Genomic DNA, 23,735 nt, shown 5'->3' with positions numbered 1-23,735 from the left:
TCTTACATCATAAATCAATGGTTCCCAGCCTTAGCAACCAGCACAACCACCCAAACAACTTATTAAAACCTGGATTGCTGAGCCCACTCTAGAGTTTATGATCTTGGGTTGTACTCAAGACTTTGAATTGTTAATAACATCCCAGGTAAGTCTGATCCATGGAGCACTTCTTGAGATGCACTGCTCCATAGATTGAGCTTCAAAATGTACATCTTGGCTTAGTGACTCATTGACTCACACATCAGTCCCTCCTCCATTTCTCCTTTCCCCCTTCTCTCATTTTTCCCTTGTTCTGTAAAATTGTTTTGATTTGCAAGCTGTGCTGAAAGGCACAAAGTTTTCTAAAACAACAGCCTTCTTATATTTGAAAGCCTCTTTTATTTTCTTACCGAATACACAGGAAAAAACAAAGAAAATTTATAAGATAATCTTATTTAATTTAAAGTCTGTTCCTCAGATACCTATTATAATGAGAAATGTTAAAAGAGCTTATGCAGAATCAAGAGAGGTCAAGTTGTCAAGTGAGTTTGGGAAACTCTGGGTTAAGCAAAGTGACATGTTTATTGGAGAACTTCTCAGAGTGTTAAATGAGATAATGTCTAGGTGACTCTCCAAGATGTAGTAATAGTATTTAGTGCTTACAGAATTTACTTCATAATGCAATTTTGAGGGACTGGAACTTTAGTGTTCTGAGAATAGAATTTGTGAAATAGTACCATTTTCTTCAAGGACTGAGATAACTGATTGCCTTAAACCAGGTAGAGTAATTTTCTTTTAAATCAGTTTTTTAAAAAAGGTATTATTTGTATATGACAATTAGCTATAAATGTATAAAAAGTTTGATTCATTTTAAAGTAATAACTTCACCCTAATAGATGTAAGCCCAAAAGTAAAATCAGATTTTGTTAAACCTATTATGAAATCCAAAATACTGAAAACCTGTGGGGAAGACGTGAAATGCATTGTTCTCTTCTCTCCTTTGAACTGGGTTGTTATTATTAGAGTATCTGCTAATTAGTTAATTTATTCTATACTTGATGGCTAAGCCAGAGGCTCACAAAGACTTACAAGTTTCAATTTCTAGACAGACCCAATTCTTAAAAATCAAATTTGTGAATTTCATAATTATCTCAATTTAAACACACACGTCCCTCTAGTACTACATCAAAAGATTAATACACTATTAAGTTAAACATTGGATATTTACTAAAGGGGTCAAAGATTGATAAGGATTACTATTAGTAACTTTTTAAAACCATAATGCATCAATTTCAAATTATAGAACATGGTTTTAAATGTCATTTATACATCAGAATAAGCAGAAATACATAATCCCTATCTTCATGAACCACCACTTAGCCTCATTTCTAATCCTCTGACACTGGAAAAGGTTACTAAAGTCCTTGTTTTCTATTTGAAGAGCAGTAAGTGCTTAATTTTGAGAATTTTGCTGATTTTTTATACAAGGGCAGACACAAACTGTTTTTTGAAACAAGATAATAAAAACCATAGATTTATAGTGGTTTTATTTATAACCTAACAGTGTAAAGATTTCCTCTCCCAATAAAGGGGTTTCATATTCATTGGAAGTGTAAAACTAAGCAGTTCTTATCTCCACATATGCACTATCTGAATTACATAAACCTTTCCATGTTTTCATGGCAAGAGGACATGTATTCTTTCACTCATTCCTTTTTTTTCTTCAGGCAGTATTTATTCAGCTGCAGTGGTATGCAGAAAAAGGATATCAGAAACCAGAGGAAAAACATAATCAGAAACATACATGATCCTAAGGTAACATATACACTTGTGCAGGAGGGTTCTGACATATAAAGAAATAACTATAGATAAAGCAAATGGTGCCATAAAGGAGGGAACTTCATTAAGGAAGGGACAGCTTTTTCAGTGAGCTACAAAATTAACTCACCTGGATAATTCCAGGCACCAGGCCTGAAGGCAGATCATCTGCTCTGTCAAGAATCAGATAACTCAGTTTGGGGGTGCCTGTAAGTCAAGGTGAGGTGATTATGTGCAGTCAACTTGAGCTCTAATGATTAAAAGGAAGTCTTCTTCTGATTTCATTTCTGTTTTACAGGTAAGAAAATTCTACCCTTAGCATTCTTCAATGATAATTAAGGAAGTTGCAAAAAACACAGATAATGGCTCAGCACTCAGGAGAACAGTTAGTATTCTGCCAAAGCAACTGACCTGCAGAGCAGAAGGTCAAAAAATACCATTTAAACTCTATCTAGGCGGACGGCCTCGTGTACTGCACAGCGGATGCTGAAAGTGCACAAACAAAGACAGAAAGGGGGCAGGGGGTTTCCACAGAGTGTGCTGAGTCACAACAGACCACAGTTCAGACACAGGAACGAGAGGGATGGGTACAGTACTCAGGAGAAACTTCTTGTCTGTGGGGCTGGTCTCTTGCAGTTTCTGTACTCCAAGACATGTCTATATCCAGGAGGCAGCAATTACTCAGGGAAAAACCACCTGAAATGGCAGTTCCTGATGGCCCAAGGTAAACTGCACATTTTCTGAGATGGGAAAGTAATGACAGCACAGTTCAGAACAACCGCGATGGCTGTGGGAAACATTTGTCCAGTTTTTTGTATTTGGGGGATTTTGCTGCCGTCTTTTTCAGCAGCCCTGGAACTTTGCTGTGGTTCAGAATCACTATATTCACTCTGGTTTGAAAACTTCTTTCACCATAAGGGATGACCACTTACAATACCTGGGCCAGCTTGTAAAAGCCAACTAGATACCAAGACCTGCAACCCTGCTCGGTAGTGCAAATTTAGAGTGAACAAAAATCGGAACCTGCCTACTTTACAAGGAGCCCTAGGGAATATGAGCTCTTCTTTTGCCTAGTAAGACATTATGGCTTACACTTCAGCAATCTGCTAAAGGTCACAAGCAGCAGGTAAAGGAATGAGGAGAGGGTCTTGACTTCCTCTCCGAGCTTCTTTTCATCCTATGATGCCGAAGTGAAGGCTTGACATCGAGAGTTCTGGTCTAGCTTATAATGAGCAGAGTACTAGGCTACATTTCCCAGCTTCTCAGCATACAACAGGCTGCCTTGCTTGCATTCGGCCGGGAAATCATTGTTCAATTTGTAGGGTCCATAGCTGTGGCTCCTACAAAATGCACAGTCTTCAAGGCAAGAACCTCCATTCTTCCCCAAGTCCGCAGTGCCTCATATGGTACATTCCCGACACTCTAAATAGATTTGTCTGAGAGCTGAGAGTTCCAAGAACATAAGACAACCTGCTGAAAATTCACTTCAAACTCCATAGTCTTTAAAAGCCGTAATTCTAAAAACATACACTCTCAGCTACCATCTGGTTATTTGGCCTGACAAGTGTTCTAGCATCTTCTGTTTTAAGAGGTATTTAAATATCCTGGACTGGATTTTGACTGACAACAGCAACTGCATATCTTATTAAACAAGATTGGGTCTTTATCTTTTTAAAAGAGCTTTCATAGCTATAGAAATAAAATTTTTCCTAGTTGCTCTCAAGACAAGGTAGCACTTAGATAATGGACAGACTGGGAAGGTTTCTAAATTGGCACCCCTTTGAATAAACAGTCTTTTAATATTTTTCTAATATATATTTAATATGAATATGGGAAAAACAGATTGTAAATAAAAATTATTTAATTTTCCATAAAAATAAGGGAATAATATATCACATATTATTCCATGTGCTTCAAATATCAAAGCCTGTTATTGTATTTGAAATTAACTTCCTCTCACAATTCTTTTCCATTCATTCTAGCAGAATATGGACAATTCCTCACAAAAGGAACATTTTCACATTGATATGTTTGCAAAATGTTTTTCAAAATATAGTTTGTCTAGTTTTCACTTGGGGACCCTAGCATACATCAAAATATATCAAAAATATATTCTCATCCTCAATGGTTTCTTGAGAGGCATATTAAAATGAAAGAAAACTAGAAAATAAAAAATACATTTCTGTGAATGTATTCCTATGAATACATTCATTCCTGTGAACTAACTCTACACCATGTATGCATTTGCTTTCAGTTTGCTGTGGGGTGCGGATGTGCTGGTAGCAGAAACATTTGTTATATGGGTTTACGGAGCTTTTATTTTTTCCATAAGAGTGCAGTGAGTATGGACCCAATTTATATTTCATAAGTTAGGAATCTGTTAGAGTGAGGAAAATCTGAGTTAACTGGCCTTACATATTCTAACGAGTGGAGGAATGTTTGGAGCCATTGGCCTCTATCCAGGCCACCTCCAAATATGATTCTGTTGTCCCATGTTCTAGAGCCTTAGCAGCCATCTGTCCAGCCAGGACAGTATCAATAGCACAGGTAAGTGCCACACCTCTAAGTGTCTCTGGGCCAGCTCTGCCCTGACTTCAAATGCAGTGACAACAACCAGGTGAACAGTGCATCTCTGTATTTCCATGCACACAAGCCACGGCACAACCGCAGAGTGAGGGGCAGCTGAAGTTCCGTTCCATGTCACTTAACAAAAACCCAGGCTCAGTAATATTAAGTAAGCTACAATTGGTATCCAAGTTCTCCTTTCTAGGGATAAACCCAAGGCAATCACAACCAGTCCCTCCACATTACTGTGGGATTCCCAACCTTCTATGTGCTGAAACAAAGGAATTCCAACTTTCATGTAACTCTATTTAGAACTGAGAAATTAGCTAGAATATATTTTTTTCAGTTGTTCAAGTAAGGAAAGATATGGACACCTGGTTATTCCTGGCACATTATTTAATCAACTAAAAAAAGGCAATCGTCAAAAAGCAAATCAGTTATTAGGGAAATCATATCGTGGTAGATTGAATTACATACCCCAGATTAGACATGTTCTTATTTTTAACCCTCACTTCTGCGAGTGTGAACCCACTGTAAACAGGACCCCTGGAAGATGTGAAGTTTAGTTATGGATCTTAATGGGATTACTGGAGGCCTTATAAAGTACCGGAAACAGAAAGTCAGAGGGAACCTGCCAGAGGCAGGAGAGGACACTGCCATGTGGTGGGACAGCAAGGCACTGGCTGGTTCACCTGGAAGCCAGCAGCACAATGCCAGGGGCCCGGGGAGAAAGCTGGGCTTCACGAGCACCTTGAATCGGGACTTCCAGTTTCTACACCCATGGGCCAATAAACTCCCAGGGTTTAAGCCGACCCATTGTGTGGTATTTGTGATGGCAACTCGGGGAAACTCAAACACACATCAAGGCCTATGAATGGATTGAGAAATTAACTTAGTTTCACCAAATAACTTGAAAAAGCATTACACTACGATGACTTCATCATCACGTGAGCTTGGTGAGACTGGGAAAGTGATCAACATATTCACCAAATATTTTCCTTCTGTTTTTATTGTCACTGCATAGATCTGAAAGCAAATAATTCTACTTTATTAATAGCAACAAAATTGTTTTATATTGTCCAGTGTAAATATTTTATGGCACAACAGAAATAACCGGAACACATTCAAGTCACAAATGTAGGCCTTTTCAAATGCTGAATTTCAGACACTGAATGAGTTCATTTTAGCTGATAAGTGACTAATCAAGTAATTTCTACTTGAGACGTCTGTATTTCAGTGCAGGAAAGTAGTGCTAAAATGTTAAATGATAACAAACCCTAAAGAATTTATTTGAATTTTAGGATAAAATTTAGGACAAAACATAAGGATTTACATTTTGTTTGAACAAATTCAATTTGGCCTTATGTTTGCAGGATTTCTGCTGACCCAACAGTTTTAAAAACTGCAGTTACTTTATTGTTTCCGATTCTATACAATATGGCAGCAAAAACCTCAAAATAGTATAAGATGATATGCAGATCATTACAACTAAAAGCATAAGTCATTTAGTTGATAACATTTAAAGAAGTAGTGTTTACACTTATGAATAAAAGGGCTTAAGAAGGCACAATGGGTGCTTCAATAACAGTAAATAAGAAAGCTTTTGTACTAGAAGATTAATCAAAAGTACATTCAGATGATTTCTTTCAAAAAGTTCCCTTATTAATACACAATTAAAATTTTTCCTCTCAATCTGTGACCTACCCAATAATGTGAAAATATACACAAGAGCATCGGAATCAGGTATTACCCTGCCCTGCCACTCTGTGACCGTGCACACACACTTAATCTATATTTTATTATTATTATTCCATACTTCCTGATAAAGCACTATGGTAATTATTTATATGTATTATTTAATTTTCACAAGTCATTAAATTAAGTACCAATTTCATTCCCTTTCTATATAAGAACACTGTCATCAAAAATATTAAGTCACTTGTTTATGATCACAGGCTTTAAAGGCTTCAACCAGGGAGCTGAGCCTAGATGCAGCCACATGCTAAAGCACAGACACGGCAGACTGAGCCCCATACGCGTTAGCCAAACGCGTGGCATCCTAGCTGCCTGGTGAGCATTCAGTGATAACACCAAGCAAAGGCTTAGTGCAAAAATATGGCACATGGTAAGTACTCAGGATTAATTATAGTAATAATAATAATGACATATCAGGAACCAACAATAACCAAAAACAAAATGTCTGCAAAGTAAATTTTATCTCTGAAATAATTCTGGCAAAGAGAAAACAAAAAGAAAAGAAAGCATTATCATAGGAACACCCAGGGGATGTGAGCAAAGCTGTACATGAAAGAATAGTCATAGCTTAAATAAAGTCATTAAACAAATAAGCATAAAAATAACTGTACAGTGCATGTGACTTGGGAATTTCAAAAAGACTACAAAATAAACCTTAGGAAAGCAGAAGGAATATATAATAAAAATAAAATTTGGGATTAAGGAATGAGAAAACTACAAGGAAATCACACTTATGTATACTAATGTAAAGTCTTAAATAAAATATCAGCAAATATGGTACAGCAACATTTTAAATGAAAACAAAATGTGATCAAGTGAGTCTTGTTTTAAAAAATTTAATGATGATCTCCCATTAGGAAATTTGTTAATAAATACCACATATAATAGATTAATTCTCATCTATTGGGGATTAACAGGGAGAACAGACAAACCTCTTTGTAATAAAGGAACAAATGGCCATTTAACTCAAGGTCATAAGCATGCACTTGCCAGAATCATGACTTATGAATAATTAGAAGCATTCTTATTAAAGCTAGGGTGGTGCTTTCGGGTATTCGTCATTGCAACTGAACAACAGACAGAAATAAAAGACAAAGATAATGGAAAAAGAAAGACAAAATCATCACATTTTTGCAAAGGGTATGAAGGTAGGTAAATATAAATCTATAAGGATCAACCAAAACACAACCATTTTTTTTATTTGAAAAAGAATGTAATTTCAACAAATGCCTGGTTTTTAAATTAATGTATAAAAATCAATCACTTCTCTAAACCACCTCTTGCCTGAAATTAAATGCCTAGTTTCTGGAAGGTGTTCAACAGATATTAATAGGATAAATGAATCATTGAATATAAGAAAAACTAAAATTATTTCATTACTGATAGCAATCAAAAATGCAAATTATAGTACTAGCTAAAAAAAATGAATATGAAGATAAAGAAGAACTGAATAAATGAAAGGACAGACTTACTTTGGCCTTGAACAGAGAAGTTCAGTAAGGTGTGCACACACATACACACACACACAATACTTTTCCAATAATCAAATTAAATCATTTATTTCACAATTCAAAAAAACACTTGAAATGACCCCTGATATTTGAAAAAGAAGATTCCAAGGGCTACTTGCTCTGTCTTATATTAAGTCATAAAATAAAGCGACAGTAATTAGAACGATGTGACACCGCTAGGATAGAATCCATGTACGAGCCTATCTTTAGAGTAAGCACTGGTGGTAGGTACTTCAAGTATTTGAAAATGTGTATTGCCAATGTTTGGAAGCCATGTTTGGATGTTTAAAATAAGCAGGCGCCAATTAAGTATTATAAAACATTTTTTATGCAGATGTGAAAAAAGTCTTACAAAAGACTGTCCTTTTTACACGAGACACAGCAGACACAGGTGCATAAAAAAGCTCCCAGCCCCATGAAAACTTGTCTGAAAGGGACATGGATTTAAAATTGTCAGTTGTCAAAGAGTTCCTAAGGGAAAGAAGATACTGCTGGGCAAGCACCCTGATTCTAACTAAGAACAGCAACTTCTAAAATATTGAATGCTTCTGTTAATTTGCTTTTGATGAAAACGGAAAGTATCAACATGTACAGCCCTGAACAGATAGGTGCCAAAATCTCATGTTACATCCCTATTAAAATGGAACTTCCTAGATACAGTTCATTGAAGTTACTGACTTTGAACGAAATTGCCTTTGAATCTGTTATTGTCCAGCCAATTATGGCATTGGAACAGTACCCTAAGTTCATAGGCTTTGACTGTGTTTATGGGTATGCTTCAAACAAAGAGGTGGTGGGGGGTGAATTTTATCAATATATTTTCTTTTAGAGATCAAGAAGTCCACTAGGGATTTCTTATATTTTACCTCAAATCTTACATTACAAAATAAAGTTAGTAAGTGTGCTAATGCTTTGGTACACTCCCTCTTGGGTCTCATGCTTTCTTTGTAGAGCATATAGTGCAAGTGATCTGGTCTGTGCCAGGTGGAAACTGGAGTCAACATTGTTAAATACCCAGATAGAAATGGAGAATGTTCACATCAGCAGAATGGTGGGCCATCTCACTAAACTGCAGGCCATATCTCAGCCTCACCTAAAATATATGAAATTTGTGGTCAGACTGGTTGATTTCAAGATCACAATGGAAAGGAATTCCTTAAAATCCCATTTTCTCTGTTCTCAATTTGAGTAAGGACATGATTTTTGTTCCTTCACCAAACCATGCTCATCCAAGACTCAGGCCATTCAGGGAAATAATATGACCCTGGCTTTTACAAAATACAGTTTCTCTACTTTAAAGTACATCCATTTGATCTTGCTCTCCCTTCTAATTTTTTTGTTTTTTTCAAATCGTGGACGTTTCATTTACTTCCAAGCTCCTGAACAAAAGTTTCACGCCAGGAACTTCCATTTCTTGTACTGCCATTTGCTTCTCAGCCCTTTAAAATTAACTTTTTGCTCCAATCATTTTACTGAAACTTTCCCATGTTATCATAATCCCTGAAGAGTACGGAATTCTAAAGGCCATTTGGCTAATCTAATCTTAAAACCCAAAGACCACTAAATCTGGAAGTAAGATCATGGGGTTTCCAAGTCAGCCTGAAGATGTTATTTAGTGCATTGGGGAGATCATTCTCGTCTAAAGCTATCTTAATTCTAGGATGTTTTCTAAAATGAGAGAACATACAGGAAATCTCCAAAGTACAAGTTTTCAGGAGCCAATAAGTATAGGAACTCTGAGAGAAAAAGTGAAATCTGGTAGATAGTATGACACTAAATTTCACTGAAGCTCCATTACAGTCTGCAAGAGAAAAACTAAAGATATAAAATCATCACTGAAATCATTAATTTCCAAAATCTTTCCATGACATGTCATTAAAGGAACCAAAAAATGCAATCTCCTTCTTTAGGTAATAATAAAATATTGCAAAAAGAGTTTCCAAATTTCCTGCATTTTGCAAAGCTAACTATCTCCTCATCTATCTCTCTCTGCCGACAAATTCTGCATGGTCTTTCCCATTGTATTAAGGCAGGAAGCTGCTCTTTGGTTTGGAAGTGAACACTGCCTTCCTTATCACCCCAGTGCCTTTAAAACAAGGGAAGGAGGGAACCAGCCGCAGTAGGCAGGCCCTTCAGGGAGGTGAGCACATTCTAGTCTGAAACTAACAGACCCAAGGCTTGTCAATGCTAACCTGACTGGTGATCTCTCAGGAATACTGAGCTGCAAGATAAGAAGGAAGCTTTGATAATCCAAATGCACTTTGATAGAACATCAGCTGAATTTAGCACCAAAGAGCAACATTTTTAAGGTTCTAAATTTTAGCTGGAGGCAGAGGGAATACCAGAAGGAAAATAAATGAAAGCTGTTCACCACTTCAAAAGCTAATCTTTGTAATGCTTTCGTTAGCAGTTAAAAAAAACCACATACATGCTTTTGAAGTAGAAAAGAAATGATTTTGACAACTGATTGCTAAGGGGTGTAGTTTAACTTCCTAGGCTTTCAAAAACAGGCAAGGTCAAGAATTTATTTCACTGCTATAGGGCTTGTAAAATACTTTGTAAAGGAACCAAAATAGATGTATAAGAGAGAAATTAGCTGATTTTTGTTTCCTCAATAAAAGCTAAGTATCTGTTATATACAGAATTTAAAAAGGAGATGAAAGGTTCTTCTTTCTAAAGAAACTATCCCCTTAGGCTCGATGTAAAAGCACTGTTTTCACTTTTAAACAAATGCAGTAAAATAAATATTTGGACTAGCCTATAAAGAAGATGCAACAGAAATGGCAACAGGGATACTCTAAAGTCTCCCTTAAATGTCACCAAGGGGAAAAGGAGGGTTTAATCAAATCATAATATTATCAGCTGATTCTAGTCAAAACACCTAAATCAATGTCATACAGATTTGAACACAGGAAAATAACCAAAGGCAATTTCACGGCCCTAGCAATGATACTTTAGAAGATTTTCTCCCTGGAGATCTGGCTATGAGAAAAGTCCTGTCTGCCAGATAAAATGTGGGTTTTGTGGCTATCAAGTCAATGTTATTATGGATATAATATGTGAGCTGAGGCATAATAAAGAATTCCTAATTACACAGCAACTCCAAGATATCAATCTTAAGAAAGAGTCAATATCCATTCTCTATTCTTTTAATACAAGCGATCCAAGTCTTTAACTTATTACAATGGCTTGTGTCTCAAAACAGATCTTCCAGGTCCTAACATTCTTGCTATTTTCCCTCCCGTGTTGTCAACAAACCTTCCTGGATGGTAAAAGCCCCTTTGGGACCCCCGGCCTGGCCTGTCTGCTATCCAGGAGCACCCCTCACATTATTCCCAACTCACTGGATGGGCTAAAGCACAGAGACAGTGCCTGGAATGTCTTCTGTGCAAAAAACTGTTGAAGAAAAACATTCGTCTAGTTGTTTAATAATGGGGCAGAGTTTCAGTGTCTATGAAAGCGATGTGGGCAGAAGCAGCCTGGGGCAGTCACATAGAAGGCTGATAAACACACTGGCGGGGAGTTACTGACCACTTCTGTGCACCAGCCACTATTATTTAGATCACTTGGTTTTATAGGGAAAACAAGGGGTCAGAGAAGTGATGTAGCTTGCTCAGAATAAATATAGTAAATGGGGCAGCTGCAAAGGCATATCTGAAGGAAATAAGACAACCCAGAGACTGGAAAAGGGTAGCTGAAGATGACCCTGAGGGAAGCGGATGGGGGGTGTGGGGTCCTAAATGCCAACATATGATGAGCGGATTTTATTCTACAAGTATTAACAAAACATTGCAGGCTCTCTTAAACAGGCTGAAGGAAAAAGGCATTGTTCAAGATAGATGTGCCATATCCACAAAACATGCCATAAGTTAATGTCAAGGCTTTCTTACCTTACGTGCAATGCTGAAGGACCTACAATTCAAACATTTAACTAAAGGTTTATGGTCAAATTATTCGACTTTTTTTTGAAACCTCAAATTCTAATTTATGAACTTTATAGGCCTTTGCCACTTCAAACTTTCTTACAGTTTCTTGCTTAGAACATTCAGTTTCATTATTTTCTTGTATGTTGGTAGATTTGAAATACTATAGATATTTGGAACTCAAGCAGTATGTTATTGTATATCTTCATATATTTGTGGTTAATATTGGACTTTCAATCACATTATCAGAGTCAGCTTTTCTCAGAGAAAGTATAGTGGAAATAGCCTCCCCCAGTTCTCTTTCTCAGGGCCATTGATTAGAACAAGAAGACATAAGAATGTAAAGTGGCTGACTTCAACAAAACAAAAAATTAAAAATCACTTTAAAAATTTGTCACCATAGGGTGGGCCACAGTGGCTCAGCAGGCAGAGTTCTTGCCTGCCATGCCAGAGACCTGGGTTCGACTCCTGATACCTGCCCATGCAAAAAAAAAAAAAAAAAAAAAATTGTCACTATATAATAATGGGCCAGTAATGCCATCATCAAAAATGAATAAATAACACATGTTGTTAGTTATCAAACACCAGTTTCAAACTTTAGCTGTTTAAAGGTATTTTTCTTTCATATTGTAAGCATGATAATCTATATTTAAAGAGAAAATGCTTTACTAGTAGTATACCAAAGAAGTATGTTTAATTAAACTAGAAAATAAGTTCCTTTCCATTAATGTTACTGTTAGAAATTCCCAATCAGCTGTTAGAAAATCAAAAGTAGCACTCTAAAACCATTTCGAAAGAAGACTACATGTTTAGTTGTATTATTTCTGTTTCCCTGACAACCTGCCAGCATTCATGGCCCAACCAAATTCCAACAGTGTTGCAGAACAGACTTTTGATAATGCAAAGGCATTTCTCTCTCTCGGTAGGATAGTGTCCTCTTAGTGAGAATGGAATCACTCATCAACAATCTGTTCATCTATTTTACCTTCGTTCTCCCAAATGTGGAGAATTAATCTTTGTTAACCAATTATCAGATTAATTTTGCACTGGATGCTGGCTAGAAAGCAAATTTATAACAGTGATATAAAACTCATGTGCCAGGGCTCTGAACAACCAACCAGTTTGAACACAACCAGTAGCTTTCTTTCACCTGTCCATATATCACTAATTTATTTTAAATAATAAATTATATATATATTTAAATAATATATTTTAACGTTAAAAACTAGTTTGAGGGGAGAAAATTGGTCTTTTCTGAATTATTTTTTAACAGGGATTGTAAAGCTAACTGTTTTTACATAATCATCCAAGTTATTTTAAGGCATTAATGCAACACATTTAACTCTACATAATAGAACACTAATCCTCACACTTTTTCAAGTCCCTGAGAACCAGACAATATGCTACTGATGCATACTTGTAAAGTGATTTTTAATGGTTTCTTTTAACCTGTTACTGTGAATCATTCTCCTCTCCATTAGAAATGTGCTTGCTAAAAGGAAAAGAAACATGTTAGCATTCCTTTGGCTCAGCATTCCATATTAAAGTGTCTAACATGCCAGCAATAGGCCAAGTGGTTCAGTTTACTAAATCATGTAGGCTGGGTGTTGTCAATCAATGCACTTTATTGATTTTCTTTTTCCTACAGAACGAATTTACACGTAAAGTATTATATAAAAAATAGAGCAGTGGGGAAAGAGTTATTAGCCAAAGGAAAAACTGTTATACTATTGTTATACAACCTTTATCAGTCTACAGGCACTACAATAGTTATGAAGGTACAGCTAAGTAGGTACAGATCTCAGAAAATAATCCTGCCTTTGAACGTTTCATTTTTTTTAATTACATTTTTAGTTAGGAAAAATCAAATGGCATTAAAAATGTTGTTTTTCCACGATTAAACTAAAATGACAGTCCTGATCATGTTTACATTGCTTTGTAGTCCCTATCATTGAATTTCGCAGGACCTTTTCCTCCTAGGACTTTAATGAGCCTTCCAATATCAATGAATTATCTATCTAGCTTCTACCTCCTACTTGTTTTTTTGTGTGCTGTATGGTGGGGGTCACATTTCATTCTTTTCCACATGAGTATCCCCTTATTGTAGCACCATTTGTTGAATTTTTATTTTGTTTTTCTTCATTTGTTTGTTTTTTGCTCGTTTGTTTTTTGGGGGGGAAGTGCATGGGCTGGGAACCGAACCCGGGTCTCCTGCATGGCAGGTGAGAATTCTACCACTGAACGACCCTTGCACCCCTTCTACCTTCCTCTTTTATAAAAAAAAATAATAATACGATTACAATAATGGCAATGACAACAAACTGAAAGGTACATATAAAGATACCACATTCACTAGATGAAGTTCTATAATTCCACGGGCAGATAATCACTAATTTTTTCTTAAAGACTTTTAATAAGCACAGGCTGGACACCATTTAGAGGCAGATTAATGAAGATCGGAGTGGAATGACTGGTTCCTGGTCATATCTCATACTGAAACAAACACCTCAACATAGCAGTATATTGTCCTTTAGGAATCTGAATTATTTGTGCTGCATTTGTTACCTCCTCAGTCTTTGTTGCTTTCTTCAGTACGTCCCCTCCCCACCCCAACCTCCACACACCTCCCACGCACATTTCAGACTCATATTTTTTTCTTTTTTTCCTTCTCTGTTTGTTTGTTTTTATTTTCTTCCAGGAGGTGATTAAGAAAGTACTGCTTTTTCTTGTGCTGGCTTTTTGCCAGCTCTGTCGCCACACACAGCAGAGAAGCACTTAATTTATTCCAGGCACTGAGCAAGGCTGTGAGGATACAGAAATCAATAAGAATATATTCATGCACTCTTGGAATGTCTTATATACTATGTGAAGTTGTCTACCCAACCCCCTGCTACTTTTGACAGCTACCATAGTTATGTCTGAATCGGGGCCCCGTCTTAAGTGAGATCAAGCTCTAAAGTAAACAAATTTGGCACCTAGAGACAAATTTTTTTCCTGTAAATCCCTTAAATCATCCAAAACTACACTATTCAACATCTCGTGTGTCACCACCACCTAATAATTTTGCAATCAATGTTGTGAGAATCATTAAACAAAACTAAAGAAGACTCAAAAGCAAAGTTTTGTGGAAACAACTGAAGAGTCAATTTTTTTTCTGTTCGTAACCATTGACTTATTACCTCAATGAGGAGAGGGTAGAGCGTTCTCAAGAATCCTGTTTGCCTAGAGATTTACTCTATTCTCTCATATTTCACTATTAAACCTCACTTCTCTAACCTTGGCAGATGTTGATTGTGAAGTTTAAAACATGATAATACACTTGAAAGCATCTACCTCAAGTACTGGTACATAGTAGGTGCCGGTAAATGTTTGCCAGATTTGAGTCTAAATCTTCCTTGATCACAGCCATGACTTTGAAAGGCATAAAGAATTTTGCCCTCTTCTACCTAGTTTTCCAACACTGGTTAGCCTCTCATGTCCTCAGTGAGAACAGCTGTCACTCTCAGATTCTTGAGCATCAGGCACAGTAGGTCAAGTCCTAATTCACACCTCATTGGAGACATTTTAAAATTAGCACTTTAAGTTAAATATGAATATGATCCAAACTGCTTATAAAAAAAAATCTACAGGTGTTGAGAGAAGAGGTCTTGAGGCTTAAATTGAGACTCCAGTGAAGATATACTGAATGGATGAGCACACATGGAACCCTACAGGATGAGTAAGAGTTAGATCAGCAAAGAAAGAAGGACCAGGTATTCTACACAGTGCCAAGGGCAAACATGTAAAGTCATGAAACACCAAATGGGCATGGACATTTTCTAGTACCATTTTATCCTGGGATCCAAAGATAGTGAGGTAAGAGTTGGATTATGGAGAGCAGAATATTCTATGCTTATGGATATTCATTTTTATGTTGTAGGTATTAGGGAGGCATTTTAAGATTTTAATTAGTTGGATGAATTGGAGCATAAAATACATTTCTTTTGCTTCATTATAAAGAATATATATGGTGATAGAATAAGAAGTTAAGAGATTAGTAAGAAGGCCTTGCAAAAGTTCAGAGAAAGAGGCAAGAGAGTATAAGCTTTTGGCTAGGGCAGCCATAGCATGGAATGAAGAGGGGGAACAGAACCAGGAACAATTTGGAGGTAATTCAGAACTTACCACTATATTTCACTGTGGTGCATGGAGAGGAATGGAAGAGTGATGGACAATGCCCTGATCCTCCAAAATAGGCTTCACTGGTTGATGATGGTGCCTCTCATACAGAAACTATAGGACATGTATTTCGTACGAGTCACTTTTGGGTTTTATGCAGAGGTATGGCCACCAACAATGTAGATACATCACAGTCTAAATATCAGAGAAGAAGCTAAGGTGGTGGTGGGGGTGGGGGGTACAGATTTGAGAGTCTTCAACCTATGAGTGATAATAAAAACCATAAGAATGATAAAAATTGACAAAGAACATGCGGAAAGTAAGATCCACAATGAGTCAAGGACATCCCTGGGGCAACTGTTAAGAAGTGGACAGCTCATGAGTTGTCAAAAGACTGGCAGGAAGAAAAGCAGAAGAGTCAGTGGGAAAGAGGGAAGGGGAAAGTTGTGAGGAAAGCATGGTCGCCACGGAGCCATGCAGCAGCAGGAAGCTGAGGGAGTGCCCATCGCAAAGTGCAGCTCGGGAGTCCTGAAGCTTTGAAGCTTTTGCCAGGGTGGTTTCAATGGTGCAGTGGACACAGCAGCCAGGAGCCATGATCGGACAGTGAACGTGAGGTGAGGACATTGCAGCAGCTAGTGCAGCCAACTTTCAAGAAGTTTAACTGAAGAAAGACCAATTTAGGGCAGCAACTTAAGTGCAGCACAGGTTCAGGGTTTGGCTTTGTTTTAGGTTGAGAGTTTAACATGTTGATAGAAAAGGGATATGAAACGGGTTTCATTTTTTGTGCTAATCTGATGGGTCAGTAGTGCCTGCGTGAACACAGGGTCAAGAATTGTGACACCTCGCGCAGTTCAATGGTAAAAAAAAAAAACAGTGATTATGATGAGTGTTTGCCACTGTGCATATGCTGGTAAATATTATAGTTTGCTGAATAAAAAGGGAAAGGATGATTAAAGAAAAAGGTTCTCTTGGCAAGGAGTTGCTGGGGATCATCAACTCAGCCACTACAGAAATCAGTTTCTCTAGGACCCGTTAAATTGGTTATTGGAAGGTTCAAGAAACGCAAATGTGAATACTGAGGAATTATTTCACTAAATTAACAATATATTTCAAGAACTGATATGTGGAAGAAAGAGTATTTCCCCACTCTTTTGAGACATTCATTGTTTTTTTATCTAAACTCTCCTGCCAAGAATCCAGAAGTTTTTTTATGGTGTTATGATTTCACTGTTTCTCTAGAGAATGAGAAAAAAAGGCTACAGGTGTTCAGAGAAGAACACCTTGAGATGAGACAAGCTCCAGCATCATGGAGCTGCCTTCATGCCCCAGGCTGTTAGTGCGCACCAGGAATGGACTGAGAGTTGAGTACTAGGGAAAAAAGATGGCTACCTCAGAGCCTTTAAATAAAAAGCAATAAAGAGAAGAGACAGATGGAAAGAAAAAAGGTAAGTATTAGTGAATTGGGAGCAATACTCCTACCAAGAAAATTGGCCTTGGATTAAAGCAAAGTTCATCTCCCTGCATTCAAGGTCTATTATACATGTATTTAAGATAGCTTAGGCTTAGTACTGACCATTTAGAAAATGGATGCTTACTACTAATAGGTTACCATAAGATATAATTTGAATAATTTAGTTAGAAAAAGTGATACATAATATAGTTTTACTAAGTCAGACGAATTGACAGAGTCATGAATGTTGTTTTTTTATATTTTATTTTCTGACTAGTATCTGATGATCTTGTAGAACAACTTGGGACACATAAACAATTGATGATCTTAAACACTGCTTAATCTACAATTGATATTTTAAGTAGAAAAGTATGTAAAGGAGGGGGCGGGCCACAGTAGTTTGGCAGGTAGAGTTCTCACTTGCCATATCAGAAACCGGGGTTCGATTTCCAGTGCCTGCCCATGCAAAAAAAAAAAAAAAAAAGTAGGTAAAGGAATCTATTAAGTTTGCATTGAACAGCTCCATCAAGTTCATATATCACCTTGAATTAACTTTATATTTTGAATTAAATTTTAATTTTGGTAATGCTTTTATCCCTCTTATTAGTTTTAAAAATGTATTTTCCAGTGTAGAAGGACTTCTTTTGCCTATGCAGCTTAGTGGTGGAAAAACCCACATTTAGCAAGCGTGTGGTTCTATGATGCACTATTCATGCATTGGAATTTATTAGCTATCCTTTTCTAACAGCCACTCAATAATGTTAAAAGATAAGTGGCCTGGATGTACAGAATATTATCTAACATCTGTTGAATTTTTGAGAGCTAACCTGATGGGCTTGAATTAAAATACACATTGAATGTTGCACTTTTCATTTCCTTATTCAGGGGAGTATAGCCTACTGCTTGAAGCAAAGGGGATAACTAAATTAAAGAGCATTGTAAAAAGCTGTGGAAGTGAAGGAGAATGGGCACATATGCCATCAAGCTTGGAAAATTGTGAGCCAAAGGAGTGGTTAGGAAGAGGTGAATTGAGAGATAAGAATAGAGAACAAGCAGAGTAGTATCATTTGGTCATTTAGATGTGTGAATATGTATATATGCATGAATGTGTATGCATGTCTCCCATATAACATATATACACATGCATATATATATTTTAATATATGAAAGGTTGAAAATTTTGAGGGACCAGAGCCTTGTTAGGCTGTAGCAGGTGTAATAAATGTGACTATGCTTGTTTTCCTTATAAATTCCTCCTGCCCTACTAAACTCCACTCTACTCCTCTGGGATTCATGCACCAAACTCACACTCAGAAGCCTGTGGGACAGCAAGGGAAAGAAAGGATAGGCAAATTAATAATAATTGGATCTTATTAACTCAATCGTTTAAATTGCTAATCTGCTTCCAAGTGGCTCCGTTTGTAGATAACTCATCTTTACTGACAGAACTTGGTTTTCCTTTGCTTGTAAATGGAAAAGGTTTGAGCAAGTTGCTATTTGTCCTCCTTTTACTTCATTAAAAAAACGATTTAGTTAAAAATATCTGCACTCATTAGAATAAGAAGCAATTTTTTATATCCACCCAGTTAAACAGTGTGACCAGCAAATGACTAGATTATATATGTGTTCAATTAACTTTAAGAAATCTGATGTAAACCTAGATAATGTTATTAAAGGCAGGAAAATGGGGGAGTGGGGGAGTCCTGAACAGATTACCCAACAAAGGCAAACAAGATATTTATTACATATATTTGCAAGTCTGTAAGGCAAAACATTTTAAAAAATTGATTTTTTTAAAAAAAATAAAGCTCAATGTGATTCAAAGTTCCATAAAAACATAAGATAAAAGACTATAAAAACTGTATTCTTTATGGATCACTTTTGGCAGGGAAAATTTTTCTATGTATATAATTTGAGAAGATAATATTCACAGTATATAATATTGAAAGATTAAGAGGTGTAACATGGGAAATATATATATATATATTATTTCGAATTGAAGTGACTTAATACAGGTAATAATTCTTAGTGGACTATATGCTTATGAAAGGATGGATTTTATTTCTTTTCTTCACTGTATCTTCAGGATTTAGAATCCTACCCAGCATGTTGTAGGTATTCAAAGAGTGCTTGTTGAATGAATGCTCTTAATTCATTAATTCATGTAATAGTAAATTTTAAATGAATGGTCTTAGTTTTGTTGGTTTTTAACTTCCTCCAAAAGATTAAGTATTATCCTGTTTTAAAAAAAAAGAAAATATGTGATGTTTTCTACATGCACACACATACACATATATGCTTATCTTAGTAACGGAAAATCTTTTTAAAGTATATTATTTAGTGTGGATTAATGCTTCTCTTTACAAAAAAAATCTTATGGACTCTAATGTCATTGTTTTCCTGATTTAGATGACTTATTAAACCGTAAACCCAGGAAAGCAAGGAGTTGCTTTTATATAATGTTACCAACAATACACAGAATTCAGAATTCTTTCACGGCTTTTTTTTAATAATCAGAAGTGATGATTATATATTCCATAGCCATGTTTTCCTTTATCTTTAAAAGAATATTTCCAAACATACCCAAAGCAATAGGCCAAGCCCTTGATCTTGAGGCTTACTCTTGTGACGCTTATGTAGGTAGCAGAGAAGCTTAGACTTCCTATAGGCATGCCTAAGAGTTATTTCTGGAGGACCTCTTTTGTTGCTCAGATGTGGCCTCACTCTCTCTAAGCCCAACTCTGTAAGTGAAATCATTGTCCTCATCCCTATGTGGGACATCCACAGGTGAAAGTCTCCCCTGTAGCATGGGAGATGACTCCCAGGGATGAGTCTGACCCTGGTACATGGGATCAACAATTCCATCCTGATCGAAAGTGGGGAAAGAAGGTAACTAATAAAGTACCAGTGGCTGAAATAGTTCAAATACAGTCGAGAGGCTACTCTGGAGGTCACTCTCACGCAAGCTTCAGTTAGACATTGCTACCTATCATAACTTGCCAAATTCCAACCAAAACCATTTCAGCAAATCGTAAATAACACCTAAGGGAATATAGAAAATTTTACAAAGGTTCTATGTACTAGGGTAACTTTCCAGGAAAACTACAACCTCCAGATGGGCCCCGGTACAAAATAAGTCCCAAAATCTAGAGGGTGCAGCCCCTTCAGAACAACAGCTAGTTCCATCTCCCTACATCATATTATTGACAGCCCCTTCCAACATAAAAAAGTTGGAACGGCCATGACCCAAATACTTCTAAAGAGTGGGAGACAGAAAGGTCAAAGGTGATGATGGAATTATACAGAGAAGGTAGGGTTTAGCAGATGAGTAGGATTGCTGAATCAATAAACTGATGTTTCTTTTGGTCTCCAGTATCTTAGAGCAGCTAGAAGTAAAAACCTAAATTGTGGAATTGTAACCCATGCCAAACTCTGAAATCTGTTCTACAATTAATTGTTGTGCTGTGCTTTGAGATTTGTTGCTTTTTTGTATGTATGCCATTTTTCACAAAAAAGAAAAAATAAAGCCAATTGTGATGATAAAAAGATATTTAGGACAGGCCACGGGGGCTCAGTAGGCAGAGTTCTCACCTGCCATGCCAGAGACGCAGGTTCAATTCCCAGTGCCTGCCCATGCCAAAAAAAAAAGATATTTATTCCTTCTAGCCTCCTATATTCTGGAGCAGCTAGAAGGAAAAATCTGAGAGGATCATATGGTAGCCCATGACTCTGGGCATTTGTCCTGTAACTACTTCTTGAAGAGTGCTTTGAAAACTATTGCTTTCTTCTTTGTTTGCTTTGTATATATGTTGTATTATACAATAAAAAAAAGTTAAAAAAAAAATACATCCAAACAAACTGAAATGATACAGCAACAGTCCTGAAAAACCACTTCTAGTTCTTTGGTTAGAATATAAATCTAGATGCCTTGATTATCTCTTTCTGTTTCCTCCATGTTTTCTGGGAACACCTTTCATTACATATATATTTGTCAGTTTTATATGTGTTTTAAGGATGTACATGCCTTAATTTGCATCATGGTTTTTTGAAACTAAATTAACTGCTAAAGTTTTCTTATACTAGGGAGACACTGTAGGAATCCAGACCTGTAAAGCAAAACCAGATTTTCAGGTATAAAATTCTTAATTTTATATTTCAGGTATAAAATTCTTAATTTTATATTTCTCTTTAAAATATTTCAGCATCAAGGACATTTTGCTTCATGTGGTTTGGTCCATTTTAAATCCATGTTTCTTTTTTAAATTGGTTTTCATTTTTATTTGGTACAATAACAAGCCTTATACCAAAATATATAGAGAAAGTGGGGTAGGAAACTGTGATTTTATGTTACTTCTATTTAACCTGAAAATATCCTGGAGGTGAAAATAGAGGTTAGACTCCCATGCCGGGTTATTCCCCATCTCCACCTTTGAATAGCTTGCATAGAGAGATGATGGTGAGGAAATGGATCTACTAAAAAAAAGTCTCAAATCTCTATTCTAATATTAATATGCAAAGGTCACTGATCAGTGATGTGAATGATGTGATATACATTCACTTTGGCAGGGGGAATAATGCACTTCCACCAAGAGCGAATGACCCACTTTCACACTGGCTTTTGGAAGTAGAAGGAACAAGCACAGACAGCACCGTCACAGATGCATGCTTCACAGGGTCGTGGTGAGAAGTGGTCTCTGCTTCCTGCTGCCTCCTCTGTTCGAATACTATGAAGAGGGACAGAGAGATCACTCAAAGTGATGATATTTCAGGCAGAAGTGAACAATGATATTAAGGGGAATAAATGAATAAGCAATGAGATGTATATCTTCTACAATTCCTAGACTATTCAAGTGTACTAATGAAAATAGCCTCTAATAAATTATACTTTGAGCCTCCATGGAACATTGTTTTTGCTTTTTTTTCCCATCAGACTGAGTTTTGAGATGCAAGATCTATCATATATAAGAAAAGGTCTGCTTAGTCATAATGGAAAAGAGTAGTTAGCACTCAAAGGAAAAAAAAATTCTTTAGTGTGATCATGCCAAAAAATGTGTTAGTTTCAGATAACATCAATGCAATAATTTATCTAAATACGGATAACTAAACAATTGAATTTCATAATTGAGATGCACAGTTCTCTTCAAATAGATACCCTTGGATTGAAATTGATCTAAAATTGCTCCTCTTTGAGAAGGTGACCCATGATATTTACTAAGTTTTTATTATATACCCTTTCTTTCCTCCAAAAAAAGAGGATGGAATTAGAAATAGGTAACCCAAAACAGTTTATTGTTCTAGAAAACAGACTCATAATGATTTAAAGAAAACCTAGCAATTTAAATTGAACTGCAAAAGCAAAGACCTTTAAAAAAAATGTCAGAGATTTATGTTTCAAATACCAACGAATAGTTTGGTATTTGATAAAATACCCCTCCATTTTATCTCCATAATGAGGGAGGCAAGAAACTATGCTCTGAAAATCAAGACAATCTCACTTTAAATTAATATTATAATTGTAAGGGCTGTATATTGATTCCATATGCTAGGAAAGTCATGCCACTGATTGGTTACATTTTATGGTGAGAAACCATACCTGAAGGTCTTCACACTCTTGGGGATGTCTCCCAACTCTACCCAAGCAGCAGCATTCCCAACAATGAACAGGAATGCAAATACGGCTCCAATGCATATTTTAGGAAGACAAAATAATTAAAATCTCTAGGCTTTGGGTATAGTTTTAAATCTGTCAAACAATTAACAAAGGAATCAAACTCACATGGCTGCTTTAAAAGGTACCAGAGGAAATGATTTTAAGGGCTTAAAACTGTGTTGGGGAGGAACAAAATAGATGGTCAATAAAGCACTCCTGTAGTAGAATGGCTGCAGTGGGGTAAGGGTGGTGGTGGTGCTTGTTGGTTTTGTTAATTTATAGAGAGAGAAGAAAAGCCTGTCCAAGGAAGTAGTCTCCAAGAAATTAAGATTATTTGAGAGAATAAAGCTGAGCAAAGCCAACTTAAAAATACAATTTTATCTTCCACAGAACTCATTAGCATTGTGGACTGTGGCATGAATTCACACAGCAGTTCAATCTATTTTGAGCTAAACTCATCACTACTTTCGGGGAAAGCATGTACTAAATTGCCAAGTTAATCAAGGTACATCAAGCATCGCATATGAATGCATTTTCTTTTAAATTCAGCAATTCACATTATTATATTCGTGATTAACTACTTTTCTCACAGAGGAGTTTCTTGAGACTTTAACAAATTCCTTTAAGGGTTTCCATTTTGCAGACTGTACAACTAAAACTCAGCCCAGGAGTCCTTGGCCTCTCGTTAATAATTCTGAAGGTGCATTTGGTTTCCTCAGCACTTCTAATCTTTGCCAAAAGACGTGTGATAGTGGCAGTTTTTACTCTATTTATTAAGTTGCAATTAATATTCTCAAAACCATTGCCCTTATAAATATTTAAACAGTGTAAAAAAAATGAAAAGATTCTAAATGGTTTTCATGCAGGAGACCTCTTTAATTAATTAATTAATTTTTTGCATGGGCAGGTACCAGGAATCAAACTCA

General features: G+C 36.4%; 1 protein-coding gene and 1 long non-coding RNA gene across 3 annotated transcripts in view; one reads left to right on the top strand and one right to left on the bottom strand.

Annotated features, from left to right (window-relative positions):
- Window positions 1–23,735, bottom strand: part of NKAIN2 (sodium/potassium transporting ATPase interacting 2) — a 1,040,630-nt gene that overhangs the window by 788,186 nt on the left and 228,709 nt on the right. The gene's annotated exons all lie outside the window — the stretch shown is intronic.
- On the top strand, window positions 25–22,052 carry LOC143685156 (uncharacterized). The gene is made up of 4 exons (XR_013176419.1): window positions 25–145; window positions 1,707–1,794; window positions 6,318–6,487; window positions 21,726–22,052. It is a non-coding gene; the product is annotated as an uncharacterized LOC143685156 (long non-coding RNA).

Source organism: Tamandua tetradactyla, chromosome 5 (assembly GCF_023851605.1).
Source record: "Tamandua tetradactyla isolate mTamTet1 chromosome 5, mTamTet1.pri, whole genome shotgun sequence".
Classification (NCBI taxonomy): Eukaryota; Metazoa; Chordata; class Mammalia; order Pilosa; family Myrmecophagidae; genus Tamandua; species Tamandua tetradactyla.
Note: the sequence above shows the minus strand (reverse complement) of the source record. Positions and strands in the feature narration are given on the sequence as shown.